This window comes from Mesoplodon bidens, assembly GCF_964165515.1.
Source record: "Mesoplodon bidens genome assembly, chromosome: 2".
NCBI lineage: Eukaryota > Metazoa > Chordata > Mammalia > Artiodactyla > Ziphiidae > Mesoplodon > Mesoplodon bidens.
The window spans coordinates 22,926,987-22,951,369 of record NC_138177.1 but is presented as its reverse complement, the minus strand read 5'-3'; the positions used below and the strand labels follow the sequence as shown (position 1 = coordinate 22,951,369).

The 24,383-nt window shown below is 43.0% G+C and overlaps 1 pseudogene across 1 annotated transcript; it reads left to right on the top strand.

The window, feature by feature from the left end:
• The first annotated feature begins 18,442 nt into the window (after nt 1-18,442).
• Nucleotides 18,443-23,883, top strand: LOC308629434 (deleted in azoospermia-like; annotated as a pseudogene). The gene is made up of 2 exons: nt 18,443-18,472; nt 23,022-23,883. The product of its transcript is annotated as a deleted in azoospermia-like (transcript).
• Nucleotides 23,884-24,383: the final 500 nt, after the last annotated feature.

Genomic DNA, 24,383 nt, shown 5'->3' with positions numbered 1-24,383 from the left:
TATGTCAAGGAGCTTACCGCTATGTTTTCTTCTAGGAGTTTTACGGTTTCAGGTCTTAAGTTCAAGTCTTTAATCCATTTGAGTTAATTTTTATGGATGGCATAACATAGAACAAATGTTTGTTTTTTCTCCTAAATATTTTCTTGATACTGGTTTCTGCTTTTAATTCCACTGTGGTCAGAAAATAGCCTGTTTATGATTTCAGTCCTTTTAATTTTATTGAGACTTGTATTATGACACAGTGTATGGTCCGTCTAGATGAATGTTCCACGTAAACTTGAAAAAGCAGCCTTAGAATCCTTGTCTGCTTGTTCTGACACTTGGATCATCTCAGGCTCAGTCTTTGTTGATTCTCTTGAAAATGGATCTCATTTTCCGGATTGTTCGCATGTCAAATAGTTTTAGGTTGTATCTTGGATATGGTGAATGATTTTACAGAGATTCTGGTTTCTGTTATATGCCTTCAAGAGTATTGCTCTTTCTTTGTTTGCTATTAGGCATATAACTTGGCTGGACTCAAACCCTAAACTCTTTTTCTAGGTGGGCAGCACCTCATATCTCAGTTGCTTCTTAGAGTCTGCCCTGTGCCTGTGTGGTTCAGGGGGCAGAGTTAATGTAGACAGAATTTTTGGCTTACCTATTCTGGCTCTGCCTTCCAGGGCCTCCTCCCTCACTTGCCTGCAGCTGTGATTTCCCTGAATTCTTATCAGTGAATTTTTGCAATTTTTCCATCAGAGTTCTAGCTGCCTGGCAAGGTATAGAGTAGGGACTAAAAACTGTAAAAGTGGGAGACTTCCGCAGTGCTATTCCTTTCTTTGAAGTGTGAACTCTGCCTGCTTCTGGTCATTCTCCAGTGTATTCAGTTAGTTGTTTTTTGTATTTTGTTCAGAGTTTATACCTATTAACAACAGGAGGGTTGGTCCAAAAGAAGCTGCTCAGCCATATTAGGAGCAGAACCTCTAGTACTGCATTACAGATGTGTGTGTGTCTATATCTTTATAAACTGAATTGCAAGAGTCCATATATTTTGAGTTATGAAGGGATGATTTTACGTGGTGAAATTGTTCATTCACACGTATTAATGGTTCCTAACAACTCAGTAGGGTTGTCTGTAAAACTACAAGTAAAATCATAGGCACAATTTTGTGTGTAAGTGCTTTTATTCTGAAGAAAATGAAGCATTTTAGTGTAGTGATGGAGAACTTGGATTTGGAGATATTTGCAGTCCTAGCTCATACACTTCACAAGCTATGTGGCTTTGGAAAAATTATTTAACCTCTCTGGGAATCAGTCTGTTCAGCTGTAAAAGGAATAATGGTAGGGTTGTGAAGATTACATAAGGCATAAATGTAATGGGCTAAACTCTGCACAGCATTTATTAGATGTGCTTAGCTATTGATTTTGTCTGATTTTTCAAACGGTGTTCCTGTAACGGAGAAAGCCACTGCCATAATTCCCTTCATGGTATTACCGGGGGCTCTCTGTTTATATAGAAGTATGGTTATTACACAGAAAACAGCTGTTCAATGAAATGCCTTGGGCAAAACTGGACAGTAAATAGTTACCTAAGGAATCAAAAAGAAGTGCATTTTTTTCTATTCTTTCAGGAATATTTTGGACATTACCTTGTTTCACGATGATAGAAACAACCTTACGGAGACACCACTGTTTTTCCTGGTTTCCATTAATTGCTATTTTTTTACTGTATCTTCACTCCACTCCCTTCCCTTCCCTTTGTAATGTCTCAGTTTTTATTTGGGCCCAAATTCAGTATCATACTACATAGTCTGGCCAGTTCTTTAATTATTACTATTTTTTTTGTCTTCTCTGGTATTCTTAATTTCTTTCTTTCTTTTTTTTTCTTTAAATAAAGAGTATATGGGTGGTGCACTTTCTGAACCCTCACATAGCTGGCGATGTTTTTCTGTTACCTTTGCATATGTGATACCGTGACTGGATATCAAATCCTTAGCTTACAATCTTCTCCTTTAAAAACAATAGATATTTGCTTTTGTTTTCTGGGATAGAGTATTGCAGAAGAGAGGCTTTCTGTCTGATTTTGAGTTTCTTTTGGACAATGTGAAATTTTCTCCTTAGATAGATACCTCTATATCTTTTTCTTTATCCTTTAGATTTTAAAATGTCACCATGTTATTTCTAGGTGTGGTCTCTTCCTTAATATTCCTTTTCTTACCCAAAAAGGTTGGGTAACCTTTTTGAGGTCTGAAGACTAGCCTTTTAATTTTAGACCATTATTTTCCTATTACTTGATTCTTGCCTTTATTCTCTGCTCTGTTTCCATGGAACCTGCTATTTTGCCACATCCAATCTACTGTTTACCACTCCTCCTGTATTTGTCAACATTAGGTTTTTCCCTTAGAGAATCTTTCTCACTCTCAGATTAGTCCCTCTTCATGCTTACTTGGATTTTTAGATGTGTTCTCTTGAAACTCGGTATGCATATGCTTTAGGGTCTTCTATGTTTACTGTTTCTCTTTCATAAGGGCACCTTTCCTCTAATCCCTCAAATTGATTTCTTTACAATTTTTCGATTTTTTAGTATGTCTGCATGTGCATGCATTTAGGTCTGCTAGGATGGGATTAGATCTACAAGAGATTCATTGGGGGCTGGGGCTGGGGGCTGGTGCCAGAGAAGGTAGGGAGAGGCTTCAGATCTAGATTTGACACCCATGGAAGGAGAGGGAAGAAAGAAGATAGGAAGAATCTCGGACTACAGTTCCAAGAAAGATTTGGCCAGGCGGATGGAGACTCAAGCCAAAGTCATCTGTTGGAATCCAGCATCTCGCTGAATGGGCCTGCCTTAGCACCCCACCATGCTCATTGGCTAGAAAGAGTCCCCAGGAAGTGTAGGCTGGGGTGAACTTGGTGGATCCAGGGGGCAGCTGATGGAACCATCAGGCAATGATGCTCTCCACCAGGGGATCTGAAGGGTATTTACACATGGTTGCCACAGTATGTTCTTCTGTTGCTTAGGATTATTTTTCTAGTTCAGGTAGTTGAAATCCGTTTTCTTCAAATTATGTGGGTGCCTATGCAAATCTTAAAAAGCACACTCAAAGGGGGAAGGGGAGAGTTTAGATTTAGTGGAGGTTTACTTTGTCAGATTAGAGGTTCTTTCACGTGTGAGAGATTCGGCCAGCCATGTCCAAAGAGTTTTTCTGTTGTGGCAGCATGAAGTTGGCTGGGTCAGTGCCCCTTTCCCAAGTGGCATGGTTATGCCCTTCAGTTGCCAGCTCGAGCTGTGCCCTGCTTCACTGAGTGTGGAAGTGTGAGCAGCCCTCACCCTGCTCCCCAAAGCAAAATGACCTTGGCTGGCAAAGTAAGAAGGTCATAATTCTGAAATTGCCCCTTGTAGCATTAAAGACCGGAAGTAAGCAGGTTCACAATGAACAGAGACTGACCATCTTGACATCATTATATGTGGCTGTAGTTTGTCCAGCTCTCACTGGTCCACGGGTGGGGATGTTAATGAGCTTCTGCTGCGGTCCATTCCAATGGCTCACACTTTTATTTTTCCTGCTTTATTGAGAAATAGTTGACATACATCACTATAAGTTGTAGACGTACAGCATGATGATTTGATTTACATATATTGTGAAATGATTACCACAATAGGTTCAACTAACATCCATCTTCCCAAATATATACAATAAAAGGAAAAGAAAAAAGGAAAAAAAATTCTCCTTGTGATGAGAACTCTTAGGATTTACTTGTAACAACTTACCTATGTGCCACGCAGCAGTATTGGCTATAGTCCTGTCATACATTACATCCCTAGTACTTAAAAAAAATTTTTTTTTAATTTTATTGGAACATAGTTGATTTACAATGTTGTATTACTTTCAGGTGTACAGCAAAGTGATTCAGTTATACGTATACATTTATTCATTCTTTTTTAGATTCTTATATAGGTTATCACAGCCTAGTGATAACCTATTTAATCTTATAAATTTGTACCTTTTCACTATCTTCCTCCAATTCCCCCTCTCCCACCCTCCACCTCTGGTAACCACAAGTCTGATCTCTCTCTCTCTCTCTCTCTCTCTCTTTTTTTTTTTTATGAGCTTGGTTTTTTTTCCTTATATATAAGTCAGATTGTGAATTTGTCTTCCTCTGTCTGACTCATTTCACTTACTTGCTCACACTTTGATTTGAAGGTAGCAGCCTTTCTCTCTCCTCAGTTTCTAGTACTAATACAGAGTTTTCTTGTTATATTCCTTTGATCACTTAAGTGGGAGTTTGCAAGAAGGAGTTAAGTGTATGTTCTCAGATTACCATCCTGAACCAGCCCCTGTTAGTGGGTTTTCTAAATTAAAAGTGCCTCCCAGAAAGTCCAATATTTTAATAGCAGGTGTTAACAAGTCTAGGCTGGCTCTGATCAAAATCGGGAAGGTACCAACTGTTAAACTTCATGACACTCCTTGTGTGTCTGAACTCGAACACGGGGAATCCAGGTGTCACTGTGTCACACAGGCCCTCGCTCTAAGCCATCTGTCTGTCGACGTGTTTCTGGGGAGAAATCTGATTCAGGTAAGGAATCAGGACTAGTAAGGAAGAGAGTGAGGAATTAGGAGTGTGGACAAATACTCAATGAAAATGGGCATTCAGTATGGAGAAGGCCCCCAGTGCTGGATGCCTCAGTTTACCAACTAGATCACTTGCTACACTTCGAGGTTTAGCATAGGAATGACGATTAGTCTAGGAAGGCCTGTCATGTCTGCTTGTTGAAGTTCTCATCTTTCAAGACAGCTCACGTGGCCTCCTCCAATGTGGGTCTCAGTGAAAGGAAACAGTGGGCTGATTTTAGAGTTCATTCTGCAGACCTCTAGTTTCCAAACATTAATTGTGCACGTCTATCAGTAAAACACTTGGGGGTGTTTACCCCAGATCATGTCACTTATCTATTTAGAGCCCCATCTGCCTCTGAATAAAAAGCCCAAGTGCTTGGGCTTCCCTGGTGGTGCAGTGGATGAGAATCTGCCCCCTAATGCAGGGGACGCGGGTTCGAGCCCTGGTCTGGGAAGATCCCACATGCCGCGGAGCAACTAGGCCCGTGAGCCACAACTACTGAGCCTGCGCGTCTGGAGCTTGTGCTCCGCAGCAAGAGAGGACGCGATCGTGAGAGGCCCGAGCACCGCGATGAAGAGTGGCCCCCACTCTCCGCAACTAGAGAAAGCCCTCGCACAGAACCGAAGACCCAACACAGCTAAAAAAAAAAAAAAAAAAAAGCCAAGCATTTGAAGCCCTTAAAAAAAAAAAAAAACTCAAGTGCTTGCTTACAATCCCCGGCAACCCCTTCACAGTCTCTGCCCTCGCCCCTCTCTGACCTCATCTCCTCCCCGCCTCACTGCACCTCAGCCAAGGCGGCCTCCTTGCTGTTTCTTGGACAAACCCAACACACCAAAGACACTCTGCTTACAGAGCTTTGCACTAACTTCCCTCTGCCCGGAATATTCTATCTCCAGATATCCTCACTTCTCTAATTTAAAAAGTCAACTACCCCTCCCCCATACATATCCGTACTTTCTTTCCTGCGTATTCTTTTTTGTACCACCAATTTCATGCTATTTATTTATTTATTTATTTATTTATTTTATTTATTTATTTTTTTTGCGGTACGCGGGCCTCTCACTGTTGTGGCCTCTCCTGTTGCAGAGCGCAGGCTCAGCGACCACGGCTCACGGACCCAGCTGCTCCGCGGCATGTGGGATCCTCCCGGACCGGGGTACGAACCCGTGTGCCCTGCATCGGCAGGCGGACTCTCAACCACTGCGCCACCAGGGAAGCCCCATGCTATTTATTTTACTTGTTTATTAAATGTCCCTCTCCCCCCTCCCCCCACAGAGATAAGCTCCATCAGGGCAGAAATATTTGTCTGTTTTCTAGTACCCGCTACATAGAAGCAGCTCAAAAAATATTTATTGAACGAATGAATGTACTACTGCCCTAATATGATGTATTTTATAAAAACAATAAGCATGGAATTCAGAATATATTCATCATCCCTCATATGGCATATCCAATGGAGTGCCTTTGAAACCTTTGCTTGTAAACGTAGGTGCCTTTGAAGGTCGTTGTGGAAAATGACTGGAACTTAATATTTTATCAAAATAAAAGCTGAGAGCAATCTCCAGTTGGGCAGGAAGGGCCACCCTACAGAAAGGGATTCTATTGCTCACCACCTGCCAAGCGACAAAACACTGCCGATTTCTGGAGGAAGAAAGACTTTTCTTGTTGCCAGTAGAGGGTGCTGGGCACCAACAAACGTGAACAGGAGCAGGGCACGGTGGGAACCTGCTCCGAGGTGAGGCGACAGACAGAGGGTCAGGGGCAGCTGGCCTGGATTTGACCAGGCTCTATCCGTTCTGATTCTTAGATTCCCGTATTGCATTTCAGCTTTCACTCTACCAGGTGTTAATAGGCTTGCAGGCTATAGGTTAATAGGTTACAGGCTTGCTGAGTATCCCAGAGCTACTTCTTTTTAAAAAAAAAATAAATTTATTTATTTTATTTATTTACTTTTGGCTGTGTTGGGTCTTCATTGCTGCGCGCGGGCTTTCTCTAGTTGCGGCGAGCGGGGGCTACTCTTCGTTGCGGTACACGGGCTTCTCACTGTGGTGGCTTCTCTTGTTGCAGAGCACGGGCTCTAGGCACGTGGTCTTCAGTAGTTGTGGTTCACGGCTCTAGAGCACAGGCTGCAGGCTCAGTAGTTGTGGCGCACGGGCTTAGTTGCTCTGCGGCATGTGGGATCTTCCCGGACCAGGGCTCGAACCCGAGTCCCCTGAATTGGCAGGCAGATTCTTAACCACTGCACCACCAGGGAAGCCCCCAGAGCTACTTCTTAACGAACAACTCTCTCCTAATCATTTGCCGTTGTTTTCTGCCAGAGGAATTGGAGTATCCCTGTGTAACAATTGCTTTATTTTTGTGTTATAAAACAAATTAGAGGAGGCGGGTACAGCTGTATTTTGTACACCTCTGACATTTATTTCTGCCCGGTGTCCTCAGGTCACTTTAGTGGGAACTGTGTGCACTGATGCTCCAGCTCGTACTACGGCCCCTCACTGCCCTCACTCCAGCCGGCAGAAGAGGCCTCTGACCAGAGCCGGCCTCCTGTCCCGAAACGCAGAGACACAAGAAAATACCCCGTCTTCTCTTCCTTCTCTCTCATCTCTGCAGAAAGGCTGTTGGAAGGTTCAACCACAGATTTTTGTTTTTTAATTAATTTATTTTATTTTTTGTTGCATTGGGTCTTCCTTGCTGCACACGGGCTTTCTCTAGTTGCAGCGAGCGGGGGGCTACTCTTTGTTGCGGTGCGCGGGCTTCTCATTGCGGTGGCTTCTCGTTGTGGAGCACGGGCTCCAGGGACGCAGGCTTCAGTAGTTGTGGCACGTGGGCTCAGTAGTTGTGGTGCACGGGCTTAGTTGCTCTGCGGCATGTGGGATCTTCCCGGACCAGGGCTCGAACCCGTGTCCTCTGCATTGGCAGGCAGATTCCTAACCACTGCACCACCAGGGAAGCCCTCGACCACAGATTGAGTGAGAGGAGACTGCAGGAGAGGGGCAGAAGGGAGAAATCAGTGCCTGGGGGTGGGGAGGACAAAATCCCAGCCTCTGCCCTGGAAAATCAGAGATAAGTGGCTGCTTTTGCTTAAAGGCAATCCCCCAAGTCACCCTATGTGAGTGTTGAGGTAGATGGGGTTCCTCAGAGATGCCTCTTCCTCTCCTCCGTTCACTTGGAGGAATTGGGAGGCTCCTGGAACTGCCTGGAAATCTTGACTGGTCACAGCCTGGCATGGGGAGGGAAACCCATCTGCCAGGCTCCTGGGGAGCTGGCAGGTCTGTCCCCTTCTCTATGGAGCTGCCACAGAATCCCAGGGTGTTCAGGGTGCTGTGATTCTGTGGGTGTGGCTCCTCAGAGCCTGTAATGTAGCCCCAGGCTCCAATTTTGTCTTCATCTAAATAGCCTTAGTGTGCAAATTGACTGATGTTACCACAAGCAAATACCAGGCTTTTGACTTAGAAAATGATTTTATTTGAATAAAATATTATCTCTTTGCATATTTGAGTTCTATATAAGATTCAATTTATGGGCTTCCCTGGTGGCACAGTGGTTGAAAGTCCGCCTGCCGATGCAGGGGACACAGGTTCATGCCCTGGTCCGGGAAGATCCCACATGCCGCGGAGCGGCTGGGCCCATGAGCCATGGCCGCTGAGCCTGCGCGTCCAGAGCCTGTGCTCCACAGCGGGAGAGGCCACAACAGTGCGAGGCCCGTGTACCGCAAAAAAAAAAAAAAAAAAAGAATGAAATATTGTAACAGTTATAATGTTAAAAGAGGCCAGATTTTAAAATTGCATGTATAAATTACAAAATCATTATGTAAAAACAGAGCACATCTAGGAAAAAATGACTGGAAAGAAATACAGGTTGGGACTGCCCTGGTGGTCCAGCAGTTAAGACTCCACCCTCTCAATGCAGGGGGCCTGGGTTCAATCACTGGTCAGGGAACTAGACCCCACATGCCACAACTAGAGATCCCGCATGCTGCAACTAAAGATCTCGCATGCCAAAACTAAAGATCCTCCACACCGCAACAAAGATGCTGAGTGCCGCAGCTAAGACCCAGTGCAGCCAAATAAATTAAAATAAAATAAATAAATATTTTTAAAAAAGAAATATGGGTTAATGTTTACCAAAATTATCACTGGGGGATGTGAAAATGGATTACTCCCCCTTCTTTCTAATCTCATATATCCCCTAAATATTCTATGATCTATGATCAGGTTACTTTTTTTTTTTTTTGACAACTTCTAATCTGTTCTTTGTATCATCTACAAGTTGTTGTTTTATTTTATTTTAGATTCCATATATGAGGGAGATCATACAGTATTTGTCTGTCTCTGACTTATTTCACTTAGCATAATGCCCTCATTGTCCATCCATGTTGTCAAAAATGGCAGGATTTCCTTCTTTTTTATGGCTGAATAATATTCCATTATCTATATATGTGTATATGTATTTAATTTTTTAATATAATTTTTAAAATTTTTATTTATCTATTTTTGGCTGTGTTGGGTCTTCGTTGCAGTGCGCAGGCTTCTCATTGCAGTGGCTTGTCTTGTTGTGGAGCACAGGCTCTAGGCGTGCGGGCTTCAGTAATTGTGGCACGTGGGCTCAGTAGTTGCGGCTCCCGGGCTCTAGAGCACAGGCTCAGTTGTTGTGGCACACAGGCTTAGTTGCTCTGCAGCATGTGGGATCTTCCCAGACCAGGGCTCGAACCCATGTCCCCTGCATTGGCAGGCGGATTCTTAACCACTGCGCCACCAGGGAATTCCCATGTATATAATTTTTATAACAATGAAACATGTTATGGCTCCTTTGCTGGAACGTCACTTTGGTTTATTTCGATTTTATCTAACAAATACTTGTTGAGCACCTGCCCTGTTCTCCACTCTCCCTGGCCCTGGGGATGCCTTTCTCACAGAGCTCAAATCCAGCAGCCAAAGTAGGTGTCTATAACGTGGTTATAATAGTTTTTCATCAATACATAGAAGGTGCAATAATGAAGCGTATTCATAGGCGACACAGCACGAAGAAGGAGGACCCATTCCATCTGGTGGAGTGAGGTCAGGTCACTGGGGAGGCGACTGGGGGCCTGGGTTTTAAAAGATCTTCCACCCCAGACAAAAAGATCCTCCACCCCAGACGAAAAGATCTACCCCAGACAGAAAGACAGAAAGATCTTCCACCCCAGACAAAAAGATCCTCCACCCCAGACAAAAAGATCCACCCCAGACAAAAAGACAAAAAGATCTTCCACCCCAGTTTCATCTTCCCAAACTGAAACTCTGAACGCTTTGAACGGTAACTCCCTATCCCCACTGCTTCCAGCTCCTGGCAACCACCATCCTACTTTCTGTCTTTATTAACTTGATGACTCTAGGTACCTCGCGTAAGTGGAATCACACAGTAGTGGTCCTTTTGTGACTGGCTTATTTCACTTAGCGTAATATCCTCAAGGTTGTAGCATGTGTCAGAATGTCTACCTTTTTTAAGGCTGAGTAATGTCCCATTGTATGTGTATACCACACTTTGTTTATCCATGAGAATTATCTTTTAAAATGCAAATCAGATCATGTCCCTTTTTTGCTTAAGGTTCCTCAGTGGCTTCCCATGGCTCTCAGTCAGCGCCTTCCCATGGCTGGGATGCCCTCCTCCAGCTTCCGCCCCTCGGCCTCTGTGCTCTGGCCACGCGGGCCGCTTCCTAATCCCGGAACATGCCAAGCCCTTTCCCAGCCCTGCACTCACGTTGCCCTCTGCCTGGAACCATCTTCCCTGCTCCCTTGGCGCTGGTTCGTTCTCACTCCAGATGTTGCCTCCTTGGTGAGGCCTCCCCGGTCACTCTCCCTTTCATCACCCTGTTTACTTCCTTCACATTATCTGGCTTCTTTGGTGGCTTGTTTATTGTCTGTCTCCTCTCCTTGGAATGGGAGCTTCACAAGATGCAGGCCTGGCCGTCTGGGTCACTGTTGTAGGCTCGGTAAAGATGCTCTGATGAGCGCCTGGCTGAATGGGCACTGTCGGGCTGTCTGCAGGGGGCGTGACCTGCCATGATTTAGTGTCACTTGCGCACTTGTCCTAAATGCGCTTTTATAAAAGTACTGATATTAGAAGGTGGCTGTGACCTTGCAAGGGGCTGCACTTGACTTTAGGAACCCAGGTTTTCTCTCTCTCTTCCTTGTATCCACAGCCTCCTGATCAGGTAGCTGGACTGAAGGTCTCAGTTTCTCCTTCCATCAAATCAAGGTGGGGCATGCTGACAGCATGTGTCTCCTCCTGACTTCCTAGCACTTTGTGACGATGTAGGGAGGGAGAGAAACTGAGAATATTGGGTAAAGAGCTTTAAAAAGAAATATATCAAATCTTTTAACTAGAGGAAGAAAGAAACCAAGAACAACATAAAAAAATTATTTGAAAAATTTCCCCAGAGAAAGAGCAGGATTTCCATTCATCTGCATTTAAAAGTTTGTAATGAGGGAAAATATGTTCAATAAACACAAAAAATAATTTAGTTTCAAATTACACATATCTATAGAAACACATAAAAATGCATAGTTAGAGAAGGATGAGGAGATCTTAAAAGGAAAAGTCCTTAATTTAACATGCTGGCAAAGAGCTAAGTGATATATGTACCGGCATACTTTTTCTGTGTTGCAAATATCTCCTCCTACTTTCAGCTTGCCTTTTCATCAATGGGGTCTTAAAATAAACATATTATTGAATATAACATACATACATACATACAGAACAGTGAATACATCATACAGTACAATGTGAATTTTTTACAAATGAACTGTGTAACCAGCATCCAGATTGAGAATCAATATCACCAGCGTCCCCAAAGCCCCTTTATGCCTCCTCTGGTCACCAACCCTCCAAGGTAACCACTATCCTGACTTACGTACATGGGAGATGAGGAAAGTTCTCTTTGGTGTGTGCTTGCGTGTGGGATTCAGTGAATTGATTTGGGCAGTTGTTATTAACTCATGTTTGTCGCATTATTGCAGTCTATTACATGACAGTTTATCCATTCTATGATTGATGGACATTTGGATAGTTTCCAGTGTGGAGGCATTACAAATAGTGCTGCTGTGAACATTCTTGTATGTGCTTTTTTTTTTTTTTTTTAATTTTATTTATTTATTTATTTATTTATTTATAGCTGTGTTGGCTCTTCATTTCTGTGCCAGGGCTTTCTGTAGTTGCGGCAAGCGGGGGCCCCTCCTCATCGCGGTGCGCGGGCCTCTCACTATCGCGGCCTCTCTTGTTGTGGAGCACAGGCTCCAGACGCGCAGGCTCAGTAATTGTGGCTCACGGGGCTAGTTGCTCCGCGGCATGTGGGATCTTCCCAGACCAAGGCTCGAACCTGTGTCCCCTGCATTGGCAGGCAGATTCTCAACCACTGCGCCACCAGGGAAGCCCTCGTATGTGCTTTTGATGAGCACAAGGACACGTTTCTGTTGGGTGTACACCTATGCTGGTCACAGGATGTGTATATCTTCCTCTTTAGGAGACACTGGGAGAAATACCAACGCTTGGTACTTTTTGTCTTTTTCATTACAGTGGGAGGATGCTGGTATTGTATTGTGGTTTAACTTGCATTTCCCTAATGATGAATTGAGCATCTTTTCATATGTTTATTGGCCATTTGGATAGCCTCTTCTGTAACACACCTGTTCTAGTTTTTTGCCCATTTTTCTGTTGGATTGTCTGTTCTTGTCTTATTGTCATTTTCTTACTGACTTTTGGGAAGTCTTTCTATATCCTGAATACAAGTCCTCTGTCAAATATATGACTTGTGAATATCTTCTCTCACTCTCTGGCTTGATTTTTCACTCAGTGGTGGCTTTTGAGGAACGGAAATCTTAAATTTAATATAGTCTAACTTATCAGTTTTTTTTCCTTTATGGTTAACTCTTTTCTGTTTCTGTTTAATTAAAATATCTTTGATAAGTAAACATCTCCAATTTTAATACAGTCAAATTGAGCAATCCTTTCTTTCATGATAGTTCTTCTAGCGTCTGATGTGTCTAAGGAATCTTGCCCTACCCTGCATTCATTGAGATATAAACCCTATGTTCTCTCCTAAAAATTTTTTAGTTGTGCCTCACACATTTAGGTCCATAATCCACCAAGAATTGATCTGGGGGGGTGGATAGGGAGAGGGATGGACTGGGAGTGTGGGGTTAGCAGATGCAAACTATTACATATAGAATGGATAAACAACAAGGTCCTACTGTATAGCACAAGGAACTATGTTCAATATCCTGAGATAAACCATAATGGAAAAGAATATAAAAAAAGAATGTATGTTTATGTATAACTGAATCACTTTGCTGTACAGCAGAAATTAACACAACATTGTAAATCAACTATACTTCAATTAAAAAAAAGAATTGAGGGACTTCCCTGGTGGCACAGCGGTTAAGAATCCGCCTGCCAATGCAGGGGACACGGGTTCGAGCCCTGGTCCAGGAAGATCCCACATGCCGTGGAGCAACTAAGCCCGCGTGCCACAACTACGGAGCCTGCGCTCTAGAGCCCGTGAGACACAACTACTGAGCCTGCATGCTGCAACTACTGAAGCCCGTGTGCCTAGAGCCTGTGCTCCACAACAAGAGAAGCCACCACAACGAGCAGCCTGCGCACCACAACGAAGAAAGCCCGTGCACAGCAACAAAGACCCAACACAGCCAAAAATAAATAAATATATTAAAAAAAAAAAAAAGAATCCGCCTGCCATTGCACGGGACACGGGTTCAATCCCCAGCCTGGGAAGATCCCACATGCCGCGGAGCAACTAAGCCCATGCACCACAGCAACTGAGCCTGCGCTCTAGAGCCTGGGAACCGCAACTACTGAGCCCATGTGCCACAACTACTGAAGCCTGCACACCTAGAGCCCGTGCTCTGCAACAAGAGAAGCCACCACAATGAGAAGCACGTGCCCCGCAATGAAGAGTAGCCCCCCGCACGCCGCAACTAGAGAAAGCCCGCCTGTAGCAATGAAGACCCAACACAGCCAAAAGTAAATTAAAAAAAAAAAAAACTTAAAAAAAAATCTGGCTGTTTGGGTGTTTTCAGCTTAAAAGTAAGAGTGGGGAGCAATGAGTCACCAGCCTGGAGCAGGCAGCCTCTCTTTCCACTGCCCTGCCTGGCTAAAGCCTACTCATTCTCCATGTACCATATTAAATGTCAGCTCATCACGGAGACCTAACTCCCTGTCTCCCTAAATTAGACCCCAGACACGCACTTTCATTTTCTCTCCAAGTGCTCTATACGTCACCTTCTTAGCTCTTCTCCCTTCCCTCTAGAACCAGATGGCTTGAGTTTACTTCTCAGCCCCAAGTTACTAACACTTTGCTCACCACTCTGTGCCGCAGGTTCCTCATCTGTGAAGTGGGGGTAATGATAGCACCTTCCTGAGAGGGTCGTGGTGAAGAGCTGTCGAACTGGTGCTTGTAAAATGCAGCGTGTTCTGGGTTCACGGTAAGAACAGCTGTGGATTGAATTGTGTCCCCCCAAAATTCATATGTGCCAGCCTTAACCCTCAGTGTGATGGTATTAGGAGTTGGGGGTATTAGGACTTGGGGGTCTGTTTTTTTTTAAAACAGCCTTACTGAGATATCACTGACATAGAAAAATTGTATATAATTAAAGGATACAACCTGATATTTTGATGTACTTATATATTGTGAAATGATCACCACAATGCAGCTAATTAATGTATCTATCACGTCTATGTACTTACCATTTGTATGTGTGTGTGTTGAGAAGATTTAAGCTACATCCTCTTAGCAGATATCAGTTATACAATGCAGTATTATTAGCTATAGTCACCATACAGTACATTAGGTCTCCAGATCCTATTCATCTTGCATAACTGAAACGCTGTACTTTTGACCAACATCACCCCACTTCCCCCTCCCCCCATCCCGGCAATCACCATCCTTCTCTCTGCTTCTAGGAGTTTGACTGTTTTAGCTTCCACGTAAAGTGAGATCATGTGGTATTTCTCTTTCTGTGTCTTGCATATTTTGCTTAGCGTAATGTCCTTCAGCTCCATCCCACTTATTCAAATGGCAGGATTTTCTTTTTTGTGGCTGAAAAATATTCCAATGTGTCACACAATTCTTACCAACAACAATCCCCAACCCTTGAACAGCCCTTGACATCTTTTGCCTGCAAGACCGTTTTACGAACGCTCTTTCAATTGAATGCTTGGAAGGAAATTTCTTTGTGTGCGTTAATGAATACAGCTTATGCAGCCAAGAAGCACTTCCTTCTGAACGTTTTTCAAAATTGTAAGGGCAGCAAAGCCAGTCTGTAAACTCTCAAAAGGTCTATTCTGACATCCCAAGGGAGGATGCGACTCTTCCCCAACAGCATCCCCCACTGGCCTAAGGTGTGGTGGACGGAACTGCCAGGTGCTGGCTTTACTTCATTTTCTCATCCTCCAGTCTTCATGAAGTAGGTATTCTTTCCCCCATTTTGTGGTGGATCAAACCGAGTTATCAAGAGTGCTTAAATAACTTGCCCAAGCTCCTATGCAGGCAGGTTATCGTCAGAATTTATCTGTTTTAACTACAGAGATTGTGCATTAAAAACAAAGCAAAGAAAAACAAAAATCTCACTTTTCTAATTACTAAAAAAGGCCTTCAGAAATTCTGGAAGATACAGAAGAAATATAAAGATGATACTAAAAATCACCCAGATTTCTTCAACTCAGTAGTAATCATTGTTAACACACTGGTAAATTTTCTTTTTTTTTTCCTTCTGTGTGCGTTGACTGAAATCATACATTTTATTTTTTCATATTCTTTTCCATTATGGTTTATTACAGGGTAGTGAATATAGTTCCCTGTGCTATACAGTAGGGCCTTATTGTTTATCCATTCTATAAATAATAGTTTGCATCTGCTAGTCCCAAACTCCTAACCCAACCTCCTCCCCCTTGACAACCATAAGTCTGTTCTCTATGTCTGTGAGTCTGTTTCTGTTTCTGTTTCGTAGATAAGTTCATTTGTGTTATCTTTTAGATTCTACATACAAGTGATATCATATGGTATTTGTCTTTCTCTGTCTGACTTACTTCACTTAGTATGATAATGGCATTATTTCATTCTTTTTTATGGCTGAGTAATATTCCATTGTATATATGTACCACATCTCCTTTATCCATTCATCTGTTGTTGGACATGTAGGTTGTTTCCACATCTTGGCTATTGTAAATAGTGCTACTATCAACATCGGGGTACATGCATCTTTTCAAATTATAGTTTTGTCTGGATATATGCCCAGAAGAGGGATTGCTGGCTCATATGATAACTCTATTTTTAGTTTTTTAAGGACCCTCCATACTGTTTTCTATAGTGGGGTCCACCAATTTACATTCCCATCAACAGTGTAGGAGGGTTCCCTTTTCTCCACACCCTTTCCAGCATGAAATCATACATTTTAATGATGATACATATTCCTTTTTAACTGACATTGCATAGTGTGAGCTTTCTTTATGCCATTTAAAATTCTTCTGAACATGGTTTTTAATGACTACTTAACAATTTATTTTGTGTATTTATCTTTCTTTTGTTGGGTATTTTCATTTTCTTAATTTTTTTGGTAATTGTATGAAATGCTGTAGAAAATCTTTGTGTTTCAACTGTTGTCTAAATCTCAAATTATCTCTGTGGGACAGATTCATTTAAAAGAAGAGTTACTGGGGCAAGTTTATGAATATTTTTAAGGCCCTTGATACATATGACCAAATTACTGCTGAAAAGGTGGCACCTGTAAATGCACCTGGCACCTTCTCACCGCTCTCTCTGCAACATTGACTATTAACTTCTTAAAAGAAGTCTTTACTAATTTGGTGCCTGAATAATGCTACCTTCCTGTTTTTTTGGTTTTGTTTTTGTTTATTGAAGTTAGTTGATTTACAATGCTGTGTTAGTTTCAGGTATACAGCAAAGTGATTCAGATATATATTCTTTTTCAGATTCTTCTCTATTATAGTTTATTACAAGATACTGAATATAGTTGCCTGTGCTCTTCAGTAGGTCCTTGTTGTTTATCTATTTTGTATATAGTAGTTTGTATCTGTGAATTACAAACTCCTAATTTATACCCCCACCTTTCCCCTTTGGTAACCATAAGTTTATTTTCTATGTCTGTGAGTCTGTTTCTGTTTTGTAAATAAGTTCATTTGTATCATTTTTTAGATTCCACATGTAAGTGATATCATATGCTATTTGTGTTTCTCTGACTTCCTTCACTTAGTATGATAATCTCTAGGTCTTTCCATGTTGCTGCAAATGGCATTATTTCATTCTTTTTTATGGCTGAGTAATATTCCATTGTATATATATATATATATATATATATATATATATATATATATATATACACACACACAATGGAATATTATATATACATATACACTGCATATATATATATATATATACCACATCTTCTTTATCCATTCATCTGTTGATGGACATTTAGGTTGCTTCCATGTCTTGGCTATTGTGAATAGTGCTGCTGTGAATATTGGGGTGCATGTATCTTTTCGAATTATAGTTTTCTCTGGATATATACCCAGGAGTGGGATTTCAGGACCATACGGTAGCTCTATTTTTGTTTTCTGAGGAACCTCTATACTGTTTTCTACAGTGGGTGCACCAATTTACATTCCACCAACAGTGCTACCTTCCTGTTGATTAAGCCTGTCCTCTTTTGACTTCTCCATGCTCCATGGATGGGATCCTGGCTGAAAGTAACGGGGCCACTGCCTCTTGGATCCCTTCTTTTATTTTTTTTAAAAAGCCCTTCCATAGTGTTTTCCATGTCCTGGGAACTGTTTAAGTGCTTAACAAATACTAATTCAAATAACCCTACAATGAAGGCTCTATTGTCATCCTCCTTATTCAGTAGATGTGGAAACTAAGGCACAGAGAGCAGCTCAAGGCCACCTGACTTGTGACAAGGTAGAGCTGGGCTCGGTCTGGGAGCAGGCGCTGGGGCCACTCAGAAGCAGGGAAGGGTTCCTGCTGTGCAAAGAACCCAGCACCTCTGATTTGGGTCTCAGCCATGCATTCCCTGACTCATCACCCTTCTTTCTTTTAGGCCCTGTCTTATTTCTTCAGGTGCCTTGAGCATGGACACTGTTGCCAAGCCTGGTCACATTAATGGGCCTACAGGCAGCCTGGCCAGTGTCCTTGGGGTGTCAAGAATGACACTTGCTTTGTAGTCAAGGCTGTGGCACAGACAGGTCATAAGGAATCACAGCCGTGAGTCACTGTGTCAGGGCCTTTTCCAACCCCAAAGCTCAGTGGATGGCAGGGCTACCTCTGCCAGTCAGCATGGAAGTGTCCCAAACCCCAGAGGAAGGGAAATCTGACATCGACTGCTCACTGGGAAGCTAGCGAGAATCCACATTGGCCTCACGTCAGCCCAGCCACACTTATCACCCCGTGCAGCTGTCTGTTTACTAAGGGTGGACTTCCTACTGCTGGGACCCTGTCTTTGTCTCCCCAGCCCTGAGGTGTCTGGTGATTGTTAGGTGCTCAGTGAATGCTGATTGAATGAATGAACTGCAGATGGGATGATCTGGCTGACCAGAAGTGGCCCACCTACTGAGAGTAAGAGATTGTTTACCCACGAGATTAAGGTGCTGCGGCCCGGCCTACCCTGGTCAGGGGGCCTGCGTTCAAATCCCAGTGATGTCCCTGACATTCAGGCTCATGACCTTGAGTGATATTAGTTTGTGTGTTTTGGCCTCAGTTTTCCTTCTCAAAGGCCCCCACTGTTGTGAGGGTAGAAATGGAATGTATGTGATGGCAAGGAGACCCAGGTAGATGTAAGCGATGGGCGCTGAGCCTTTGGACGGGGATCTCGTAACCACAGGGTCTGCTCACCATTAGGGGTCCCAGGGCTGACTTTCCTGCCCTACTCATAAATGCTTTTCCTGAAGGGGGCTCTGCCCTCTTGACAGGCCTTCAGCCTCTGGGAGGCAGGAAGCTGATATGCCAAGAGCTCTGGGGTCTGGCTGGACACGTTTCACATCGGCTGAGGCTGGACTCCAGGAAGTTCTAAACTTCCCTCCCACTGTTAACAAATTAAGAAGCAGGGGCTTCCCTGGTGGCGCAGTGGTTGAGAGTCCGCCTGCCGATGCAGGGGACGCGGGTTCGTGCCCCTGTCCGGGAGGATCCCACATGCCGTGGAGCTGCTGGGCCCGTGAGCCATGGCCGCTGAGCCTGCGCGTCCGGAGCCTGTGCTCCGCAACGGGAGAGGCCACAGCAGTGAGAGGCCCGCGTACCTCAAAAAAAAAAAAAAAAGAAAAAAAGAAGGGGCCATGGTGATGTGGTGAAGACAGAGGAAGGAATAGGGTACCACGGAAGCAAGGGCCCATCTCGGCTGCATCCTTTGTGAAACTCCTCTCTCCACCCTTCCCCGTTTTCTCTTTCCTGGCATTCTCCGACGTAGGCCTAAAGGGGTGACAGGGGCTCAGCCTCCCTCAGCCTCCCTCCTCTGACCTTCCTCAGAGGGAGATAGCTTCTCATTCCGGGACAAGGCAAACAAGTCCTCAGGACTGAGAGACCCCCTCCTTAGGGCTTTGGCCTCAGGGTCCTGTCCCCAGACCGCCTGGCAGAGGTCATCCCATCCACTCCAGCTGGAGCCTTCCTTTTTGCAAGGACTCTGAAGGCTTTAAAAAAAAAAGTATTATTCTGTTTATAGACACCCCGAAACAGGCCATGTTAACATAGGGCCATAGCAACATCTTCCTCTGAGAGGCTGCCCGCTGTAAGTGGTCGCGAGCAGGTTAAGGGGCAAGGGCTGTGCTGTGCTCTTTTGCAAACAGCATGTCAGTTTCAGCTCCGAGTCTCATTCGCAATCTCACTGCCTCTTCAGGCTTCTGTGGGGCACACCGGTTGCTTTCCTTCTGCAGGATTTTGGGCAAAATGTTGGGCTCCTATATCCCAGTCCTTCAATTTGTCCACCTCAGAGGCTTCTCCAGGCTCTGGGGAAAGTTGGGGAGGGGAACCCTTTTCTTAGAGAAATCTTCCTCAGGAAAGAGTCAAGGGGCTGCACAGTTCTGTGGTTAGTGCCCCTGGGGGAGCCTAGAAGCTGCCCTTGGACAAGGGACTTGGGTGATGTCCAGGGATGTCTCTTTTGCTCACAGAGCGCTGGTCACCCTCCCACTGAAGATGAGGCTGAAATGCATGCATCCTCGTACAAGAAGCACGCTGACCTAAATTCACAATGAGGAGACATGGCCTCAGGTCTTTGCCAAAGAACAAATTTTGATAGTGAAGACCCACAGCCCTACTTTCTCCAAAGTAATAGGTGATTCCTTAGGTTAGTCCCCTTTGAAGGACTGACTCTAGAGCAAACAAATATTATTTGGGCACATAAAACGCTCAAAAATTATAATTAGTATTCTCAGAATGATTTTTAGTTGAATATATAGTTGATTTCCAATATTGTGATAGTTTCAGGTGTACAGCAAAGTGATTCAGTTATACATATATATATTTTTTCCAGTTCTTTTCCATTATAGGTGATTACAAGGTATTGAATAGAGTTCCCTGTGCTATACAGTAGGTCCTTGTTGTTTATCTATTTTGTATATACTGGTATGTATCTGTTAATCCCATACTCTTAATTTATCCCTCCCCCAGGCCTTAGGTTGCTTTTCGTTTTGTTTATGATTTCCTTTACTGTTCTAAAATAACATTTTTAGAGAAGTTCCTGAAGGTCCAGTGGTTAGGACTCTGCGCTTTCACTGCTGAGGGTGCCGGTTCAATCCCTGGTCAGGGAACTAAAATCCTGCAAGCTATGTGGTATAAGTAGAAAATAAATAAATAAAATAAAATAAAATGTTTATTTAAAATAAGAAACAGCAACAGAAAGCCTAGGCTATAAAGTCATGATATTTCTGAATGTGAAGCCACGGGCACTGACAATAAATATAAATAAACAAACAAATAAATGAATGAAATGAAATGAGAAATGTAGAGGTTCAACCAGGTCTGCATATAGAGAACAAAGACCACAGAGTGGGGATGGACAGGGCTGGAGGATGAAATTTTATTAAAAGAAAAAAGAAGAGGAAGAGATTTCCTAAAGTTAACTTCAGATGAGAAGGGCTCACAGATCTTGGAGTAAAGAAGGCATTCCTTTCTTTTTTTTTTTTTTTTTTTTTGTTTTGTTTTGTTTTGTTTTTTTTTTATTATTATTTTTTTATTTTTATTTTTTTTTTTAATTGAAGTATAGTTGATTTACAGTGTTATGTTAGTTTCAGGTGTACAGCAAAGTGATTCAGTTACACATATACATATATATATATTCTTTTCATATTCTTTTCTATTATGGTTTATCACAGGATATTGAATATAGTTCCCTGTGCTATACAGTAGGACCTTGTTGTTTATCCATTCCATATATAATAGTTTGCATCTGCTAATCGTAAACTCCCAGTCCGACCCTCTCCCACACCCCCTCCCCCTTGGCAACCACTGGTCTCTATGTCTGTGAGTCTGTTTCATAGATAAGTTCATTTGTGTCATATTTTAGATTCCACATATAAGTGATATCATATGGTACTTGTCCTTCTCTTTCTGACTTACTTCGCTTAGAATGAGTGGCCCAGGGTTTATTTTGGACCCATAGCTTTTTTTTTTTTTTGGCTCTACAATAAAGAATATTTACATAATAATGGTAACATAAATGTCACTTACTTGTTTTCAGCATTTAAAATCAACTTATAAACAAGGGACTAAACAGAATGTTAAGGTTACCAATCTTGACATTGCAAATGTTAAGGTGTAGCTAGTACAGGGCTGGGAGACCAGGTTGGGTGAGGAGGTGCAAGACATGGTTGCTTCATAGTCTAGTTTTACATGATGCAAAAATAAGACACTGTCTGCAGCTCAGGGAGCAAGAAACAGAGGTTTTCGTATATTGTTTAAATTTGCAAAAGTGATGAAAATAGGGCTTCCCTGGTGGCGCAGTGGTTGGGAGTCTGCCTGCTAATGCAGGGGACACGGGTTTGAGCCCTGGTCTGGGAAGATCCCACATGCCGCGGAGCAGCTAGGCCCGTGTGCCACAACTACTGAGCCTGCGCGTCTGGAGCCTGTGCTCCACAACAAGAGAGGCCGAGATAATGAGAGGCCTGCGCACTGCAATGAAGAGTGGGCCCTGTTTGCCGCAACTAGAGAAAGCCCTCACACAGAAACGAAGACCCAACACAGCCATAAATAAATAAATAAATAAATAAATAAACTTTTTTTAAAAAAGTGATGAAAATAACTAAAATTTCCAATGCATTTATTAAAAATTTGAGAGGAGGATGGAATCCAGAATGAGGGGGGAAAAGAGCTAAATCCTTGTTTTTTGTAGCAGGGAGTCAACAGATACGTCTAAGGTAAGAAATCAAGCATACTGTTTATGGTTCGGGAGGTAAACTGTCAGAAGTGAGGTTTGAAGAGTGGGGAAGGATGGAGTGGGAGACTATTACTTTTCATTATAAATCTTTCTTTGCTATGTGATTTAGTACCATAGATAGTCTTTGAACGAACACACACACACACACACACACACACACACACACACACACACGGCTCTTCAGAAAACTCATCAGCTCCCACCAGGAAACTCTCAGAGCTCCAAGAGCAAGCAGCAGGCCAAATGCTCAAAGGACAGCTTAGAGCTGCATTGCAGAGGAAGCAAAAAGTGTTTCCAGGAGGTGTCGGGGCTGCTTGGTGGCTGGAGTGTCACATTCCCTAATGAACATGCAGGAAGCGGGTAAAACAGGCCAGTAGCTTCTCACCAGAGTGGATGGCAAAAGCTCGTTTCCTTTCCATGACAGTTGCAGTGCTGAGCTATTAACAAAATGCTGAAGTAGCTGGGAAAAGGATCTGGCTCAGCAGGACAGAGCTAATCCTAGGGATTCCCAAATGACTCCACACTCGTTATTATGTATTTTGTTTACTCAGGCCACCTTGCCAATTACCCGTCAGAATGTGCAAATGCTTCCTCCCTGCTCTATCAGGTAGAGAACAGGATAATGATATCAGTACCATAATAATGATTATGATAGTAAATATCAATTAATGATGTCAAATACCAATACCACCGCCCTCCATTAACACCCTCCCCTGGACTGGTTAGAACTCTGGCTCCACTAGGATGAACTTAGTACTGACAGCCTAGAAAATATGATCTGATCCAGGCCTTAAAGTATTTTCCATCTACAACAGGTGATCCTAAGGAAAAGGCCAAGGGAGTCCGCCTGTGCCCCTCGGCCTCGCCACCCGTCTCTGACTGTCCCCACTCGTCCGCCTGTGCCCAGTCAAGCCGGGCGGCGGGCACGAGCAGGCCTAACAAAAGCCCCTGCTCCTCCTCAAGCCCCTCTGAGGGAACCCTGGCTGCCGCCATCCTGAGGCTGCAAATCCTGAGACTCCAAACTCAACCACCTCCAGAGAGGCCAGCACCCAGCCTTCATCAACTACGACCACCCAAGGCTATGTTTTACCAGAAGGCGAAATCATGCCAAATACCTTTTTTTTTTTGGTGGTGGAATTGATGTTAGGATGGATGAAACCGAAATTGTAAGTTTCTTTGCTAGATATGGTTCAGTAAAAGAAGTGAAGATAATCACGGACTGAACTGGTGTGTCCAAAGGCTATGGATTTGTTTCATTTTATAATGACATGGATGTGCAGAAGAGAGTAGAATCACAGATAAGTTTCCATGGTAAAAAGCTGAAACTGGGCCCTGCAATCAGGAAACAAAATTTAAGTGCTTATCATGGACAGCCACGTCCTTTGGTTTTTAATCCTCCTCCTCTACCACAGTTTCAGTGTAATCCAAACACTGGAGTAATCCCAACACTGAAACTTACATGCAGCCTCCAACCACGATGAATCAGTATGTTCAGGCTTATCCTCCTTATCCAAATTCACCAGTTCAGGTTATGACCGGATATCAGCTGTGGGTTTATAATTATCAGATGCCACCTCAGTGGCCTCCTGGGGAACAAAGGAGTTACGTTAACAGCTGGATTATACAGCTGTTAACTACCACTGTAATGAAGCCGACCCAGGAGCTGAAGTTTTGCCAAGTGAATGCTCAATTCATGAAGCTACTCCATCCTCTGGAAATGGCCCATCAAAGAAATCTGTGGGCTGAAGCATACAGACGGTGGAATCGTGTCTATTTAATCCAGAGAACAGACTGAGAAACTCCCTTGTTACTCAAGGTGACTACTTCAAGGATAAGAGTTCATCACTTTAGCAGAAGTTGAGCAGTGCTTAAGTCTGTTTGATCTTCTCTGCTGACTTTCTAGTCTCATAGGAAGTTGCAGGTTTTGAATAGTAAGAAGAGAGACTGAAAGTTTTTCAACTATTATAGAAATTTAAGTCTGAATTTTGATAAATCACACTCAGACTTTTCTATACAAGTTATATTAGATTGCCTAGTTTTATTTTACAGTGAAACTGTTTTTCATTAGACATTTACCTAGAAACTGATTCTGTGTTCAATATATAGTTAAAAGTAAAAAAATAATTGAGACTGAAAGGAATAACTTTAAGATTTATCTGTAAGGATTTTTTTAACTGACATTTGAAGAGTTTAAAAGCAAATGCTGATTTTCAAAAAAATTTGTTTTAGAAAACCTATTTTGAAAGGTCAGCATTTTGATAGTTTAAATACACGCAATTCACTTCTGCAACAAGTACCTGTGAACAGTACAATATCTATGATGTGCTTTTATGATTTGTCCAGAAATTTACCACAAAAGCA